Source organism: Macrobrachium nipponense, chromosome 41 (assembly GCF_015104395.2).
Source record: "Macrobrachium nipponense isolate FS-2020 chromosome 41, ASM1510439v2, whole genome shotgun sequence".
Taxonomy (NCBI): Eukaryota; Metazoa; Arthropoda; class Malacostraca; order Decapoda; family Palaemonidae; genus Macrobrachium; species Macrobrachium nipponense.
The window spans coordinates 15878881-15896380 of record NC_061102.1 but is presented as its reverse complement, the minus strand read 5'-3'; positions in this window follow the sequence as shown (position 1 = coordinate 15896380).

The window sequence follows — 17500 nt, the reverse complement described above, 5'->3', positions numbered from 1 at the left end:
CTTGGAGAGAGAGAGAGAGAGAGAGAGAGAGAGAGAGAGACGAGCTGGAAGAGAGAGGACAGACGAGATGGGACGAAGAGAGAAAAAAGAAGAGAAGAGGATCCCCTCCTGAGTTGGACTTAAATCACGTACCGTGGTGGCCAAGAATGCTATTGATCACACAAGGATGCCCAGCTTGTGTATACTGTGTTTTTTTTACGTGATCTTTTATAGAGCTTCATAGGGCATTAAGAAGTCATACGTAGTATGCTTCGCATTGTGATATTTGTATTAGTTTCCTTAATGTGGAGACCCACTTTTCAGTTCATAGCTGACTAATCTTTCTTATGTTTTTTTTTTTTTTTTGCAAGAATGAGTCTGATTAAAGACTGTCTGTACTGTTATTATTATTATTATTATTATTATTATTATTATTATTGGTATTGTAATGATTCTCTTCTCTCTCTCTCTCTCTTTCGCACAAACCGTGCCTAGCATTAACCCCCCCCACACATACACACAACACACACACACATGGTAAGAATCGCCTTATCTTGCATATAGAGCAGCGTATTCCCCATCTGAGCGGCGTGGTTCACCCAACATTAATATTTACGTTTTTGCGTCTGGGAAATATTAGATGCAGCCTGACGCAGGTAGACTTGTGTACACAGAAGCCTTACTTGTTTTTGCACGTAATTCTTCAGCGGGTTGTGCCTTCGTTTCATGTTTAACGCGAGATTCCACTCACATAATCAAAGCTGACGGAGACTTACAGACGGAAAGAGAATCTTAGTTCAGATTTCGGGACGATTGGAAACTGGAGCCGATGAAAAAGAGTCAGGTTCCTCGACGTTTGAGAGAGATTTTATGAAACATCTCCGAGTAGACATTGATATAACATCGATCATTGATTTTATTAATGAGTAATTAGTTGTTTTTTATACACAGGACTTTCATCGCTAAACAAACTTACAAGTTACGACCTGATCATCAGATAGAAAAATAGGAATCAAGGGGGAACCGCAATATATGGGAAAGACAAAAAACAAGGAAAAATATATGAGAAAATATAGTAACTCAGAATGTGAACTAATAGCGGTAGAATTTGAATCTGAAAAAATTGATGAACATAGTATATATGACCTCCTAATACTAAAGAGTTTGACTTGATCATTGAAAAATTGGATGATATATGTAGAAATCACAAGGACTGGACTATTCTCCTATCTGGTGACTTCAACTTTCCTTTCGTAGAATGGAAAGAACGAATAGGAGATTGTGGTTGTACTTATACATATAAAAAAGAGAGTAAATAGTATGCAGAAGATAAAAGGCAATTTGAAAAGCATAGATATGCTACTAGAATACAACATTCAACAAATAAATCACCTGCCAACAAGAAAGGAAAATACTTAGACCTAGTATTTGTGAACGAGATGAATTATGTTAAAGAAATAATAGTTAATAATGGCGAGTATTTCAGACCATAATGTCATAGAATTAACAGTTCATCCCAAAGCAAGGTTGAAAATAGAGATAAGCAAGAAATGAAAAAGTGGGAAGGATATGGAAAATACAACTTCTACAGTAAAAAATATAAAATGGTCAGGAGAAATTAATGAAGAATTAAACAAAGATTGGGATATAACATTTTCGTAATGTGATGACATAAGGGTAAATACGGAGAGATTATATAAAATATTGGAGAAAATAGTGGCAAACAAATATATACCGAAGAAGAAAAGTAAACATCATTCATGCATACCAAGAGACAGAAGGATCTTGTTCCAGAAAATCAGAAAGTGGAAAAAATGGTCTTGCAAAGAAAAAAAAAATGCATGAAAGTTATAGAACTAAAAAGTAAGATAGAAAATGCAGAACAACAAAAGATTATACAATCAAAAGAAAATGAAAAACGGGACTTGGAAGAAAAAACCCTATTAAATATCAAGCAAAACCCCAAAGAAAAACTATTATACATATGCGAAGAAGATGAATAAAAGAAGAATAGAAATAGGCCCTCTGAGAATTGAAGGGAGATTAACGAATGAAAAAAAGGAAATTTGGCCAACATACTGGCAGACGATATAAGAGAGAATTCACCCCTAGAATAGATAATGAAGATAATGATATTAGGAGAGAATGTCCCCAGGAGACCTAGCTTAGCAAAAATCACGTTGGCGATTAAAAGTCACGATCTTAATTTAGGCGATTGGAGAAAGTGAGGTTTGTGTGTTGTCCTAAAGTTATAAAATGGCGAATAGGAATTTATTACAGCATTACGATATCGTTGAAGATATAGTATAACATTTTGGTGGGGGGGGGGGGGGGGCAACGAACGGGAGGGGGAATTGATGTGTTTAAAAGATAAAATGTAGGCGCTAGATGAAGCATGTTCCGAGATACTTGATCCTTCAATTTTTTTTTTTCTTCAAGGGCTGTTGTAATAAGTCTCCATATAAATATCAAGGTGAAATAATCTCTTGTCCATACCCACTTTTAAAATCTAAATTGCATAGAAGGGGTTAACAATGAATTAAGGCCGTTACGGAGAGTCCAGGAAGGGATTTTCAAAGATGGAAGAATAGTATAAAGAACCTTTAGGGAATCGGCTGAGAATAATGGATGTTTATTCACATCAGTCGGCGATAATTACAAGCTCTTTGGTATGTAGGCGAGAATAGGGAAGATGCAAGACAAGAGAGAAGTCAGTGGGTTTGGGTGAGAAGTGATAAAAGTAAATACTACTTTTAGAGGTTGGTATATTAAGTGAATGGAGGTTCCGTTTCTGCATAAATCCATCCATCCCGTCAGTGCCGTATTGTCACACCTGCATATGCAAAGCGTCTCAGTGGCGTGATCGGTATGGTCTTGGCCTGCCACCTCGGTGTCTACGAGTTTGATTCTCGGGCATTCCATTGAGGGGTCAGAGATGTGTATTTCTGGTGATAGAAGTTCACACTCGACGTGGTTCGGAAGTCACGTAAAGCCGTTGGTCCTGTTGCTGAATAACCACTGGTTCCGTGAACGTAAAAACACCACACGAACAAACAAACAAACCTGCATATGCATATAAATATCCTTGTCACTTGTCATTTGTCCATATTTCCCCTGTGAACGGGAATACAGAAGTATTCAAAATATATAGTTGTGACGGGTATATAGCGTTTTCATGGGCCATTTTATATGTTAGATTTTGGTGAAAGACATTCGGCTCCAAAGACGGTTAAAATACTACCCATTTTAGACAGACTAATTGTACTCTGTCGACAACGAGAACTGGTTAGTCCTAAGATTCCGGACTAAGCAAGACTATAATCCTGCGATAATCTGCTTCGAAATAAGTGAACCAAAGAATTTCGTCTCGGGCTGAGAAAAATCACGAACAATGTGCGCATATATATGGCCGTGTGTGTGTGTGTGTGTGTGTGTACACACTGAGGAAAGGAAGCCAAGCTGAAGTTCAATAACAGAAAAAGGAAAACCAGTTTAACCAATCGTAAGATTTTGATTCTTCGAAAAGTGCTTTGTCCTTTTTAAAGTCGTTAGGGTTAATTATTTAACGTTTTAAAGTAATTGGGCATAAAAAATTTACTTTTTAAAGTAATTAGGCATCAGAATGTTGCTTTTTAAAAGTGATTAAGTATTAGAATTTTACTTTTTAAAGTAATCAGGTGTTTGAATTTTAGTTTTTAAAGTAATTAGGCATCAGAATATTCCTTTTGAAAGTAATTAATATAAGAATTTTCCTTTTTGAAGTAATTGTGCATAAGAATTACACTTTTGAAAGTAATTAGGCATAAGAACTTAATTTTGTAACGTATTTACGCATAAGAACTTTACTTTCAAAAGTAATTAGACATAATAATTTTACTTTTTAGAGTAATTAGGCACAAGAATACAATACAGGGAATCACGCCAGTATCAGAAGATATTAGATAAGAATGGTTTCTAGGGTCGTAATGTCGTAGAACAACCAGATGTATTATTATTATTATTATTATTATTATTATTATTATTATTATTACTTTTTTTTCTTCTTTTTTTTGCTCTATCACAGTCCTCCAATTCGACTGGGTGGTATTTATAGTGTGGGGTTCCGGGTTGCATCCTGCCTCCTTAGGAGTCCATCACTTTTCTTACTATGTGCGCCGTTTCTAGGATCACACACTTCTGCATTATTATTATTATTATTATTATTATTAGTTATTATTATTATTATTATTATTATTATTATGTAGCAAGAAAGGAACACCCAAAATCACATCTACAGGAGAGAGGGCCCCAACTTTCTTAATAAATAGGTGTTAGCGAGGGATTTAGTGGCTAAGACCGTCGATTGTGTTTTTTTGTGACCCAACTTCGTAAGTTAGGCTTTAAATGGCTTCTTAAATACACTCTCATACTTTAATTAGGCTTTATGTGGCGTCTTAGATAAACTCTCATGCCATAATTAGGCTTGATATGACGTCTTTAATATACACTCATACTATAATTAGACTTGATATGACGTCTTTAATATACATTCATGCTATAATTAGGCTTTATATGACGTCTTTAATATACACTCATACTATAATTAGGCTTTATATGACGTCTCAAATACACGCTCATTCTATAATTAGGCTTTATATACCTTAAATATATACTCATACTATAATGACGCTTACATGACGTACTAGATATACATTTTTGCTATAATTAGGCTTTATATGACGTCTTCAACAAACATTTATACTATAATTGGGCTTTATACGATGTCTTGAATATACACTCATACAATAGTTAGGCTTTATAATATTATGACGTCATATTATACACTCGGGCTATTAGGACAAGTATATCGACGATTAGAGTATGAACTCAAAGGTTGGGGTAATGACGTGAGGAAAAGTGGTATCTGTAATCAAGCAATAGGTCATTACATTTACAAATACATTAAAATTAACGAAGAAATCTCAGAAGGTCATTAGAGACACCGTTTTCTTTAAAGTAAGACTTCGTTTTAAAGCAAACCTTATTTGCTTAAGGTAGAATACGGGTTTAAGATAGCAATTTGCATCAATGAGATTTGCGGATCAGACAAAAGTCTCCAGTGGTTCAGCACGGACAGAGTAACGTCCTCGGAAAAAAAAATCAATATTGTCTTGGAATAGAATAATCAAGCCAGGTGGAAAAAGAAGCAGGAAAAAAAAAGACTATCGTCATGGAGTAAGATGCTAAGAACAGGTGAAAAAGACGCTGGAAAGAAAGGCTATCGTCGTGGAATAGAATACTAAAGGCAGGTGGGAAAAGACACAGGAAAAAAAGAAAACATCGTCGTGGAATAGAATACAAAAGCCATCTGGAAAAAGACGTAAGAAAAAAAGACTATATAATCGTGGAATAGAATACAAAAACCAACTGGAAAAAGACGCAGGAAAATAAGACATTATCGTCATGGAATAGAATACTATAAATCCAGGTGGAAAAAGACGCAGGAAAAAAAAACAATATCGTCATGGAATAGAATACTACAGCCAGCTAGAAAAAGGCGCAGGAGAGAAAGACAATATCGTCATGTATTAGAGTACTATAAAACCAGGTGGAAAAAGACGCAGGAAAAAAAAGACATTATCGTCGTGGAATAGAATACTAAAACCAGCTGGAAGGAGACGCAGGGAAAAAAAGACAGCATCGTCGCGGAATAGAATTGAAAAGCCAGGTGAAAGAAGGCGCAGGAACAAGAAGACAATATCGTCATGGAATAAGATGCTAAGAACAGCTGAAAAAAAAAAAAATGAAAAGAGAAAACCTCTGCTCCCCCGGAAGGTTATGGAGCAACATATCCCGCTCCGAACACGACGCGGGCGTCTCTCCGTAATGTGATTTTAATCTAAATGAATGAAGAAAGATTACTACGGTATTTTTGGGCCTGATTGTCAGGTTTCCTCTCTCTCTCTCTCTCTCTCTCTCTCTCTCTCTCTCTCTCTCTCTCTCTCTCTCTCTCTCTCTCTCTCTCTCTCTCTATCGTGAAAGAGACATTTTACGGCTGTGTATTTTGAAATGGATTCTCGAATATTTATACGTATTCGACTACTATAAAGTTTTGTTTACACTTTGGGTGCTTATTTACAACGAGATAAAGAAAGAAGATAAAGATAACGAATCGCAATTCGTAATGATAAATAACATGAAAGAGAGAGAGAGAGAGAGAGAGAGAGAGAGAGAGAGAGAGAGAGAGAGAGAGAGAGAGAGAGAGAGAGAGAGAGGAAGGGCGGTCGTTCAAAAACTCGGTGACTAAATGTTGACGCAGGGATTTTTCGAAACTAGGTGAAAGTGTAAGTGAATCTATCGCCGTATTACCAGCAGGGGGTCCGGATAGAGAGGGTAGCTTTAAAGCCCATTCGATGAAAAGGCCTAAGGTCATGAAAGAAGAAAGTTAAGTCGAATAAAAGAGGTTTTTTGGGGGGTGGGGGTGGGAGGCAGTCAGGCTTCCGAGGGTTTCATGATAGTGTGAGAATCTCTCTCTCTCTCTCTCTCTCTCTCTCTCTCTCTCTCTCGTGCTGCACTGGTCTTCAGCACACACAAAAAAAAGAAGTTTAAACAAAAAAGAATAAGGTCTGCCTATTCTGGGAACGAGAACTGAGAGAGAGAGAGAGAGAGAGAGAGAGAGAGAGAGAGAGAGAGAGAGAGAGGAGACTGATTAACCAAATCTTTTCTTTCGCCGACTCGGAGAGACGAGAGAAGGTTACCTATATCTATAGGTTTCCTCTTGACCTGTAATTTCTTTCCTTTTATTTTTTGACCAAGTCGATCTTTTTTCGTTCAAGAGTCATCCCTATGGGAGTTAAGTTAAATAAGGTGAAATTGGTAACTACAAAAAATAAATAAATAAATAAATAAATAAAATAAAATAACCAGTAGAATCCATTAATCTGTTTACTACCTTCGGATTCGTTTAAGGTTTTTTTCTGGACGAGAATAAATGCGTACGCTTTCTCCCGAATGCGAAATGTTAAAGGCAGAGGCTGTGTGAAAGTATAGTGGGAGGTGGGTGTGGACAGATGCTCTCGTGTTGTTTTGGGTCCAAACTAATTTCTGGTCGGTGTTATGAGAGGGAGCGATGAATCACACACCAGATCCATCGACGAGGTAAACAAATGGCTCCCACACGTTACTCCCCCACCCCCCCTCCCCCTCCCCCTTTACCTTTACCCTCCCTCTGTTGCCTTCGTGAGAGAGAGAGAGAGAGAGAGAGAGTAAAATCAATCAAATAACCTGAGAGCATCAACCCCATCACACCATGCAAAGGCATTTTTGTTACATGACCCCACACCGAATCTCGGCTTTGCTGAATTAAATTCCGACGCTTCGCCAGATGTTGATTTCCAGCCGCGTGGCGCGCAAAATCCGGCTTGGCACTGCACGGGACATGTCTGGGCAAGATTTGGTCTTATCGTTTCTTTCAGTCGGCCGCATTCGGTCGAAATATTAATTTCTGTCATTTGTGACAGTTGACAAGAAATATCTGCTTACCTTTTGTATGGTTGAATGTTGCTTTGGTGTCCGATATCGTGAATGTGATATCATAAGTGGAGGTATTGGTGTCTTTTGAAGGGGTCATTTGGGCGAAATACTAAGTATTGCCCAGAGTGTAATAGGGAGGGTGCAGTTATGGCCGACTGCAGTACACATTCTCCAGAAAACAGACAACAGAATCCTACACATTCTCGAGAAGACAGACAACAGAATCCTACACATTCTCGAGAAGACAGACAACAGAATCCTACGCTTTCTCCAGAAAACAGACAACGGAATCCTACGCTTTCTCCAGAAAACAGGCGACAGAATCTTACGCTTTCTCCAGAAAGACAGACAACAGAATCCTACGCATTCTCTAGAAAACAAACAACAGAATCCTTCGCTTTCTCCAGACAACAGAATCCTGCGCTTTCTCCAGAAGACAGACAACAGGATCCTGCGCTTTCTCCAGACAACAGAATCCTATGCTTTCTCCAGAAAACAGACAACAGAATCCTACGCTTTCTCTAGAAAACAAACAACCGAATCCTACGCTTTCTCCAGACAACAGAATCCTACGTTTTCCAGAAGACAGACAACAGGATACTGCGCTTTCTCCAGAAGGAAGACAACAGGATCCTTTGTCTTTCTCCAGACAACAGAATCCTACGCTTTCTCCAGAAAACAGACAACAGAATCCTACGCTTTCTCCAGAAAACAGACAACAGAATCCTGTGCTTTCCCCAGACAACGGAATCCTACGCTTTCTCCAGAAGAAAGACAACAGAATTCTACACTTTCTCCAGAAAACAGACAACAAAATCCTATGCTTTCTCCAGAAGAAAGACAACAGAATTCTACGCTTTCTCAAGAAAACAGACAACAGAATCCTATGCTTTCTCCAGACAACAGAATCCTACACTTTCTCCAGAAGACAGACAACAGAATCCTACTCTTTCCCGAGAAAACAGATTCCTGCACTTTCTCCAGAAAACAGACAACAGAATCCTACGCTTTCTCCAGAAGACAGACAACAGAATCCTACGCTTTCTCCAGACAACAGAATCCTACGCTTTCCCCAGACAACAGAATCCTACGCTTTCTCCAGAAGACCGACAACAGAATCCTACGCTTTCCCCAGACAACAGAATCCTACGCTTTCTCCAGACAACAGAATCCTACGCTTTCTCCAGATGCCAGACAACAGAATCCTACTCTTTCCCCAGACAACAGAATCCTACGCTTTCTCCAGACAACAGATTCCTATGCTTTCTCCAGAAAACAGGCAATAGAATCCTATGCTTTCTCCAGAAAACAGACAACAGAATCCTACGCTTTCTCCAGACAACAGAATCCTGTGCTTTCTCCAGATGCCAGACAACAGAATCCTACGCTTTCTCCAGACAACAGAATCCTACGCTTTCTCCAGACAACAGAATCCTATGCTTTCTCCAGAAAACAGACAACAGAATCCTACGCTTTCTCCAGACACAGAATCCTGTGCTTTCTCCAGATGCCAGACAACAGAATCCTACGCTTTCTCCAGAAAACAGACAACAGAATCCTACGCTTTCTCCAGAAAACAGACAACAGAATCCTACGCTTTCTCCAGAAGACAGACAACAGCCTGCGCTTTCTCGAGACGACAGACAACAGAATCCTACGCTTTCCCCAGACAACAGAAAATTACGCTTTCTCCAGACAACAGAATCCTACGCTTTCTCCAGAAAACAGACAACAGAATCCTTTTGATTCAAGAAAATCAAGTTTTTTTTTTTGTGAGGGGCTTACTAACACACACACATACACACACTCCAGACGATAACAGTGAAGTTCGTGTTGACTTGGGAGAAAAGTTGGGATTTCCATCTAAAACAAAGTTAGGCGGAAAAAGTTGTTATGGAGCCCATGATTGATGTCTCACTCTCAGCCGGACATTCCATTGGTGATGCCTTGCATTTCCGAAGGCCCCGTGTCTAAATGGTTCTTGGAAATGTTGGCGTGAGTCGTAGGAAGTCATTCTCAGTAGTGATGTTTTCGTTACGGGACAAATTTTCAATTAAGCCACGCGAAAAAAACCTAGTGATAGTTTTTTTCAAGTTCAACACGTAAACAGAACTCCCAGAAATATCTGTAGATATAGTAGATTCAAATCACCTGTGCATCTGATATCTAGGCCAGTCCCTTACGACGCTCCTGATTGGCTGTTGATAAGCCAATCACAGGGCTGGAAACTCTCAGTCTCTCTCGAGAGTTCACATAGGCAGGATGTATGTGCCACCCCTCCTGAGTGATACGTCGCGAGAGACTGAGAGTCTCCAGCCCTGTCATTGGCTTATCAACAGCCAATCAGGAGCGTCGTAAGGGACTGGCCTAGACATCAAATGCATGGCTGATGTGAATCTACTATAGGATGTACATTTCGTTTTAGCCAGATATTCAGGACCTATTATATTTAAACACACAAAAGCTAAGCAAAAAAAAAATCATGTAAAAATGTTATATGGCGATTTAATTACTAAAGAAATGAAGTAGATAAAACCAACATTCAAACACTAACATTTGCCTCTGCTTTCGAGTATTTTTCGGTGCCGAATTTAGCAACAGCTAAAAAATATTATGTGAAGGGAATATGGTGCGATTTACTTTAATCTCTTTATTAAGTTTTTTCAGCACTCGTGGTTTATTGGGGATTTAGAAATTACCCGGAATGGAATACCGTATACCGGTAGCTTATTAGCATGACCGCTTTTTATCCCCATTCATTTGCAGCTTTCACATCCATATCGATTATTATAACAAGATTGAAAATCGTGATATTTATGGTGATATTGATAAATTTCCCATCCGGCGTTTGGACGCCTGACTGACCGTTACTGTCCTTACTTAAATGTTGAAAGTACTTATTTTAAAGGCATTTTCATATAATTACGTATCTGAAGTACTTATTCAAAAGGCATTTTCATATAATTACGAATCTGAAGTACTTATTCAAAAGGCATTATCATATAATTACGAATATGAAGTAATCTGCCTGAAAGGAAAATATAAAATTTTGTTGACCTTCTGCCTTTGTAATATTAATGGCATAATTATCCATATCTATTTATATGTATTTATAGGTAATATCTATTAATTCATATGCATGGCTGATTCTTATAGGTATTTTGGGGGTACATATAACGGATAATGCTAGGATTGGACGTCTATAAAAGCCAAGATGGGATTGTTGTGCCAGTTCTCCTTTTTAGAAGTGAAGCTCTGTTGTTGAATGAGTATGAAAGGATAAAGGTTGTGGTTTGTAAATGTGTCGTAAAAAGGATGAAAGGGATAAGAAATATGGAGATAAATAAAATAATTGGTGAAAATGTTACCATGTTGACAGGATGGATCAAGATGTTTCGGTTTGGTTTGACCTTGTGGAAAGAATGGGGAATAACTGGTAAAACTTTTAATTAGATGAATTTTTATTATTACTGTTATTTTATTATTTATTATTTTATTATTGTTAGTTATTAACTATGGATGTATGATGATGAATGATGATGATGATGGATGATGATGATTATTATTATTATTATTATTATTATTATTCTGCTATAAAGGGAATGGTAGAATTAAGCGAGTTGATTTTATATATTGTTTTTTCTATTACAGAAAAATATAAAAAACAATATATAAAATCAACTTGCTGAATTCTGCTATTCTCTTTAACAGTATTTGCTTTTACCTAGTTGTTTGTTGTTGTTGTTGTTGTTGTTATTAATTATTATTATTATTATTATTATTATTATTATTATTATTATTATTATTATTATTATAAGTAGGTGAAACCTATTCATATGGAACAAGCCCAAAGGGACCATTGCCTTGAAATTCAAGCTTCCAAAGAATATGGTGTACATTAGGAAGAAGTAAGAGGAACTAAGGGAAATACAGAAGGAAGGCCTAGAAAGACCTAAATAGGAGCTGGAAAGGACGTTGGAAAGGAAGAGCCTCAATATCTGCAAGCTAGAGTGCCTGCACGATAGAAGTGAATGCTTTAGTGTGTATGTGGGTTAGACACACTATTGATGAACAGTGTAATATATAGATATATGTAGTGGATAATTTTTTGGGCGTGTTCTATGCAATGGTATCATCCGTGATTCAGCAGTTAAACCACGTATATAGAAGTGATCTCAATTTAAGATTTATCTGGCGTCATCCTGTGTTAAGGGATGTTATAAAAAGCAATTATAAATATTATGCAATTTAGGATTTACGAATAACTAACATTCAAAGAGCTGCATGCACGAACCAGTCACTTTTTTTGTCATCATCGTTAACCGTGCCAGATATAATTGATTGACGCGCGACTAATAGTATTTCTTTATCCAGAGTGGCTTGTGAATTTCTCCTCCACGCTTCTCGAACTTTCCAAAAGCTTTCTGGCAGAAGCGACAGGCCTTTCATTTCCTTAAGCCTACTTACTACGAGCTTTGGGAGCCAACACGCCACTCCTATCAGGGGACCCGCAGGCCTAAAATGCATAAAGATTTCCAGGGATTATCGAGGATAGAAAAATACTGTTGCTTAATTTTTGTATATCACTGGATTTGCGTTGTTTCTCTACTTGCAGATTGACTTGATTAGATCTATTCAGATTCTTAGGCTGTCACGGCTGATAATGATACGTATGGCAAATCATTAGTTTTCCTCTGTAAGACTGCTTGTCAAAATGTTATGCCGTTCAATTTCTGTATGTTTTATTTGTTACTTGTTACAACCTTATGCTCGCCCACCATTTATTCTCCCGTCCAGGTAGAAAGCTATCCCATTTACATAGTTTCTAGGGCGCCGCAAGGTACGGTGTTAGCTGCAATACTGTTTGTTATTATGATTGAAGACATAGACAATAATGTTAAGGATTCGGTAGTGAGTAGTTTATTTCGCAGATACACAAGAATAAGTAGAGAAATTACTTGTGATGAAGATAGGAAACGCTCTACAAAGAGACCTTAACAAAGTATATGATTGGGCAAGGTAAATAGGATGGTATTTAACTCTGATAAATTTGAATCAGAATAAATTATGGAGACAGAGAAAGAAAGCTATATGCATATAAGGGACCTAATAATGAGACCATCACAAATAAGGAAGCAGTTTAAAGACCTTGGTGTGATGATGAATAGGAACACTGTTATGCAATGATCAAATAGCAACTCTGTTGGCAAAATGTAAAGCAAAATGGGAATGTTGTTACGGCACTTCAAAAAACAAGAAAAGCTGAACACATGATTATGCTTTATAAAACATATGTTCGTAGTCCACTTGAATATTGCAATATGAATATGTACATCCGGTTATGGGATGAAAATTATTTTACGATTCTTACAGGTAAGCTAATATGTTGCGATCTGTAGAGGGAAGGAGTATTGACAATCTTTACGGGGAAGGAATATTTACGATCCGTAAGGAAGGGCTTTATATCATCTGTATAGAGGAGAAGTACGTACGATCCGTATTAGGAAGGAATATTTACGATCCATATAGAGAAGGAATTTGAATGCGCATTGGGTCAAAAATAGAGCGAAGTAATCCTTAACCCAAGAGCACGGGAAGATGAGAATTATATTTCTTCATAACTTGACCACAGAGTCAAAAATTCATTGCCTGTTGATAGACCTTCTTAATTATCTTCATGGAAAACTGAGCCTATGTAGATAGTTATTCACATACCATACATACAAACATAATTATATATATATATTATATATATATATATATATTATATATATATTATAATATATTATATATATATATTCTATAGTATATATATATATATATATATATATATTATTGAATTATATATTCATTAGTGAAATACAACGTGTTGGCTTTCAATTCAGGAGAAAAAAGTTTGAATTTCATTCAAATTGTTCTTTTTATATTTTGCACAGAATCAAGAAAGGTCGGATGTGTGAAATATTTTAGAGAACAGCGTGAAAAAGTATGATTAATGATGAAAGTATTCTATATATACTATGAATTACGAGTATAACTCAATTTACATAATTGCCAAAGTCTTCATTTTGAGTGAAGCTATGATAAAGATTTTGACAACCAGCGGAGCATGTTTAACGATTATAGATAGATAAATGTTCTCGTCAGAGTTGTCGTGAGTCGTCAAATTAGTTTACGAAATATTAACTCCCTAAGTGAATAAAACCACTGGTAAGATATGTTAGTTATCGAAAGGGAAGCCACGATATTCCTCCAGAGGTGCCAAGAAGACCAGTATTTGAATTCCTGAAGGTCTTGAGGCGGTAGTTGGATTGCCAGAGTTTTGTAACGAACAGCTGTGGGCAAATCCACAAATGCTTGCTTGGCGAAAACCATGTTGGTATGCAATCGTGGGATTAAGGTAATGTGGATGCTCCCGATAAAAAGGGGATTCAAAAACACTTGACTGTAACAAGTTGACAGCAATGGACCAGTAACTTGAGGGTTAGGAGGTGTCAGGATTCTCAGAATGACCTCACGATTTGTGTGAATGTTGTTAACATTACCACTTTTTTGTGTTAATGTTATTTCACGTGGTTTGTGTGCCGTCTGTAGCAGACAAATGTGAATCTCATGGATAGGAAGTAGAAATATGATCAAAGTAATGCATCCATTAGCCTGTCACAATACTGGATGGATTCCAGTGATCAAAATGCGACCAAGAAATTTTCATTTTGCAAGAATAATGGCAGCGTTGTGTGTCAGCGCCTTACAAATTGCAAATTGCATTGACACGGAGACACGTCACTTTTAAGAGTTGATGTTGACGTATCAGACCGGTAAATAAGGTCATGAAAACAGAACGTAAAACATTCGAGCTAAAATCGTGGCATCGTGGCAAATGAAATGGGTTGGGAATGTTAAAATGTTGCATATGAATGTTTAATACCCCCGCAATGGAGCGAAAAACCAAAAGATACGAATACACCTGCTCTCTGGAAATTTTGTTTCAACGAAGTGGTTTTGTATTATTTTAACTGAGCTCTCCTCGCTGTTTTCCAAAGCTTTTGTCGAGAGAGAGAGAAAAAAATAAAAAAATGGATTTTACATGTATCTCTATTTTGCATTTACTTTCAAGCATTGCAACAACCAGCGCGTTCAAAGGTTTTCTGCGTGAGCATACAGATGCACCGTTTTTATTATTTTACCAATAAAGGGATGAAGTTCATTCAGAATAGTTCGTACCGATACACAAGTGGATTTCTTGAGGAACGAGAACTCTGTTATCGTTTGTGATATGTCATTTGCTACTTGTGATGTTGTGGTGTTTTCCTCAGTTTTATTCACTCATGAAATGGCGCAAGAATAGTTAATTATATACATTTACCAATTTTTCATAAAGAATATTATAATAATTGAACTTCAACAGAGTCGAGTCACTGTCTTTCATTTGGATAATATTCACTTCTTATTACTGAGAGCTGGAAGGAATTGCAACCAAAAAATGATCAGCAAAGAACAGTTTAAATGAAAGACCAGTTTCTCATAGACTGTCGACTGAAAGACTCCAAAATAACAGCATGAAGATAAACTATTCCGAATCACCAGTGACAATGCTTTCGAAAACAATGGTGAAAAATGAGCATTCAACACCACACCCCCCCCCCCCCCCCCACCCCCCCCCCCACCAATCCTCCTTCCTCTACCCCTGCCAATAAACATCACCCACATCCCCTCCCCTCCCTTGTATCGCATTTCCACCAGCATCGCGGAGAGAGCCGAGCAAGCAGGCTGGATCTTGGGGTAAACAAACAGCCAGCCGACGGCTCTTTTACTAGAAAGCCGACAGAAAGAAAATAAAGACTAAAGAGCAGACTGGTCATTTGATAAAATACTGGGGTAAACAACGAAACCTTTCACTTTCTTTTATTTGTATCTTTATTTTTTTTGGAGAGAGAGAGAGAGAGAGAGAGAGAGAGAGAGAGAGAGAGAGAGAGAGAGAGAGAAACAGTCATTTGATATACAGAGGCAGACAACAAAATCTTACTCTTTCTTATATGGTTTTTTTCCTTTGAGAGAGAGAGAGAGAGAGAGAGAGAGAGAGAGAGGCTTGAGGGGAAACCCATTATAGTTGTAATTATGAAATTGAGGTTAATGGGTTGTTTGTTCCCATCAGTAAGTTTGTTTTTCTTGGGACCTTTCGCGAGGCAAAAGGCAGGAGAGAGAGAGAGAGAGAGAGAGAGAGAGAGAGAGAGAGAGAGAGAGCATGACTTCAGGAAAAGAAGAAGAAAAAAAGACAAGCGAGCCGAGGAGCTTTGTTCTCCATTTATATTCTCTTTAAGTCGGTTGAACTTTTAAGCTTTTCTCGAAGAGGAATTTTTCCACGTTTTAAGAGAGATTTGGTCGACATATTTGAATTTCATTGATGCGTGTCTTTGCACAACCATATATTATTATTCGTCGGGTTTAGGATTATTGATATTTGAAATAATAGATATTTGCCTTTTATTTATTTATTGAATAATTGTTATTAACTGTCATCTATTAAAGTAATTGTCATTTATTAAATGAAAGCTCATCTTGCATCAGAATGTTTAGTTTTCATTTCTAGAATCGAGAGAAGAAGAGTAAATAACCGTAAATAACCAACTTAAGGTACAGAATTCAAGTGGATATTTTGTTTGTTGTGGTTTACTCAGTAAATAAACTGCTAAGCAGAAAATATTCTTGTTTTTTCTTTATTCACCTCTCTCTCTCTCTCTCTCTGTTGATGTTTGGGTTTTACTTAATTACAGTAATATTTTTTTATGATATTCAGCGTTTATTGCTGTTATGCCGTAATATAAAAAATAACTCGTCTCATTGCAATAAAATTTCCTTCTAATTTTAGTGGAGAGAGAGAGAAGAAGAGAAGAGAGAGCGGAGAGAGAGAGAGAGAGAGAGAGAGTCACTGTTATTTGCTCTCTTCAGGTTAATATGATAAGACTTAAAATTGTTTGTACATAGTCTGCTAGCATTTGAATATTTGCCTCCCGGCATCTTAGCCATTATATTAATTGCTACTGTCGAGTTCAGTTATTTACATTTGGCGAGATTTTTAGAAGATCTTTTCCCGTTTGTTTTCGGTTATTGTTCCATGGACGTCAGAACATAACCTAGATGTTGTGACGCCAGTTGTAGTAACCATAAACCCATCAGTTAGTCAGATCATATAATTACCGTGATTCATCCATCCTTGTGATTATTTCTGTATATCTTTGCTGTCACTTATTCTTAATAATTTTTTTTATTATTGTTCCATGGTCGCCAGCAGGCCCGGTATGAAGCCTATTTGACCAATTTGATCAAAATGGTCCCCGCGCCTTAAGGAGTCCCCGCGCCTTGAGGGGTCCCCGCGCCTTAAGGGGTCCCCGCGCCTGAAGGGGTCCCCGCGCCAGATTTACCGTTTGAAGGCTTGTCTGTATTCTAAAAAGAATAAACCGCTACCGAAAACATAAAGTGAAGAATTAGGAGGTATTATTCCTCGCAGTGTTATGCATACTATGTTATCAGAAAATATTCACTTGGAAAATCATCTTTATATTAGACATAAAAAAATCGTCTTGATTTCTGTAACTTTCTAATTGGGCCCCGCAATTCCTATCACCGGCCCTGCTCGTCCGAGTAAAAGTTATCGTTATTCATAACATTTATTTTTGCGTATTAGTAAATTTCTTTACTGAAATTACTCTTAAATTCTCTCTTCTCTCCGGCCTCTCTCTCTCTCACTCATCTCTCTCTCGTCCTCTCTCTCTCTCTCTCCGTCTCTCTCGCTCTCCATGGGCTCTCGTCTCTCTCTCGTCTCCTCTCTCTCTCTCTCTCTCTCTCTCTCTCTTCTTCAATATGTTAAAAAAATATATTGAAGACGACGTATGCAGTGAAAATATTTCTATAGTGTAGCTATCACTATATGTTGGAATTGATTGCTGTCTTCCCCTCGTCTTGTATGAAGAAAAGTTTATTCCATTCTTTTACCTTCCGGTATATATTC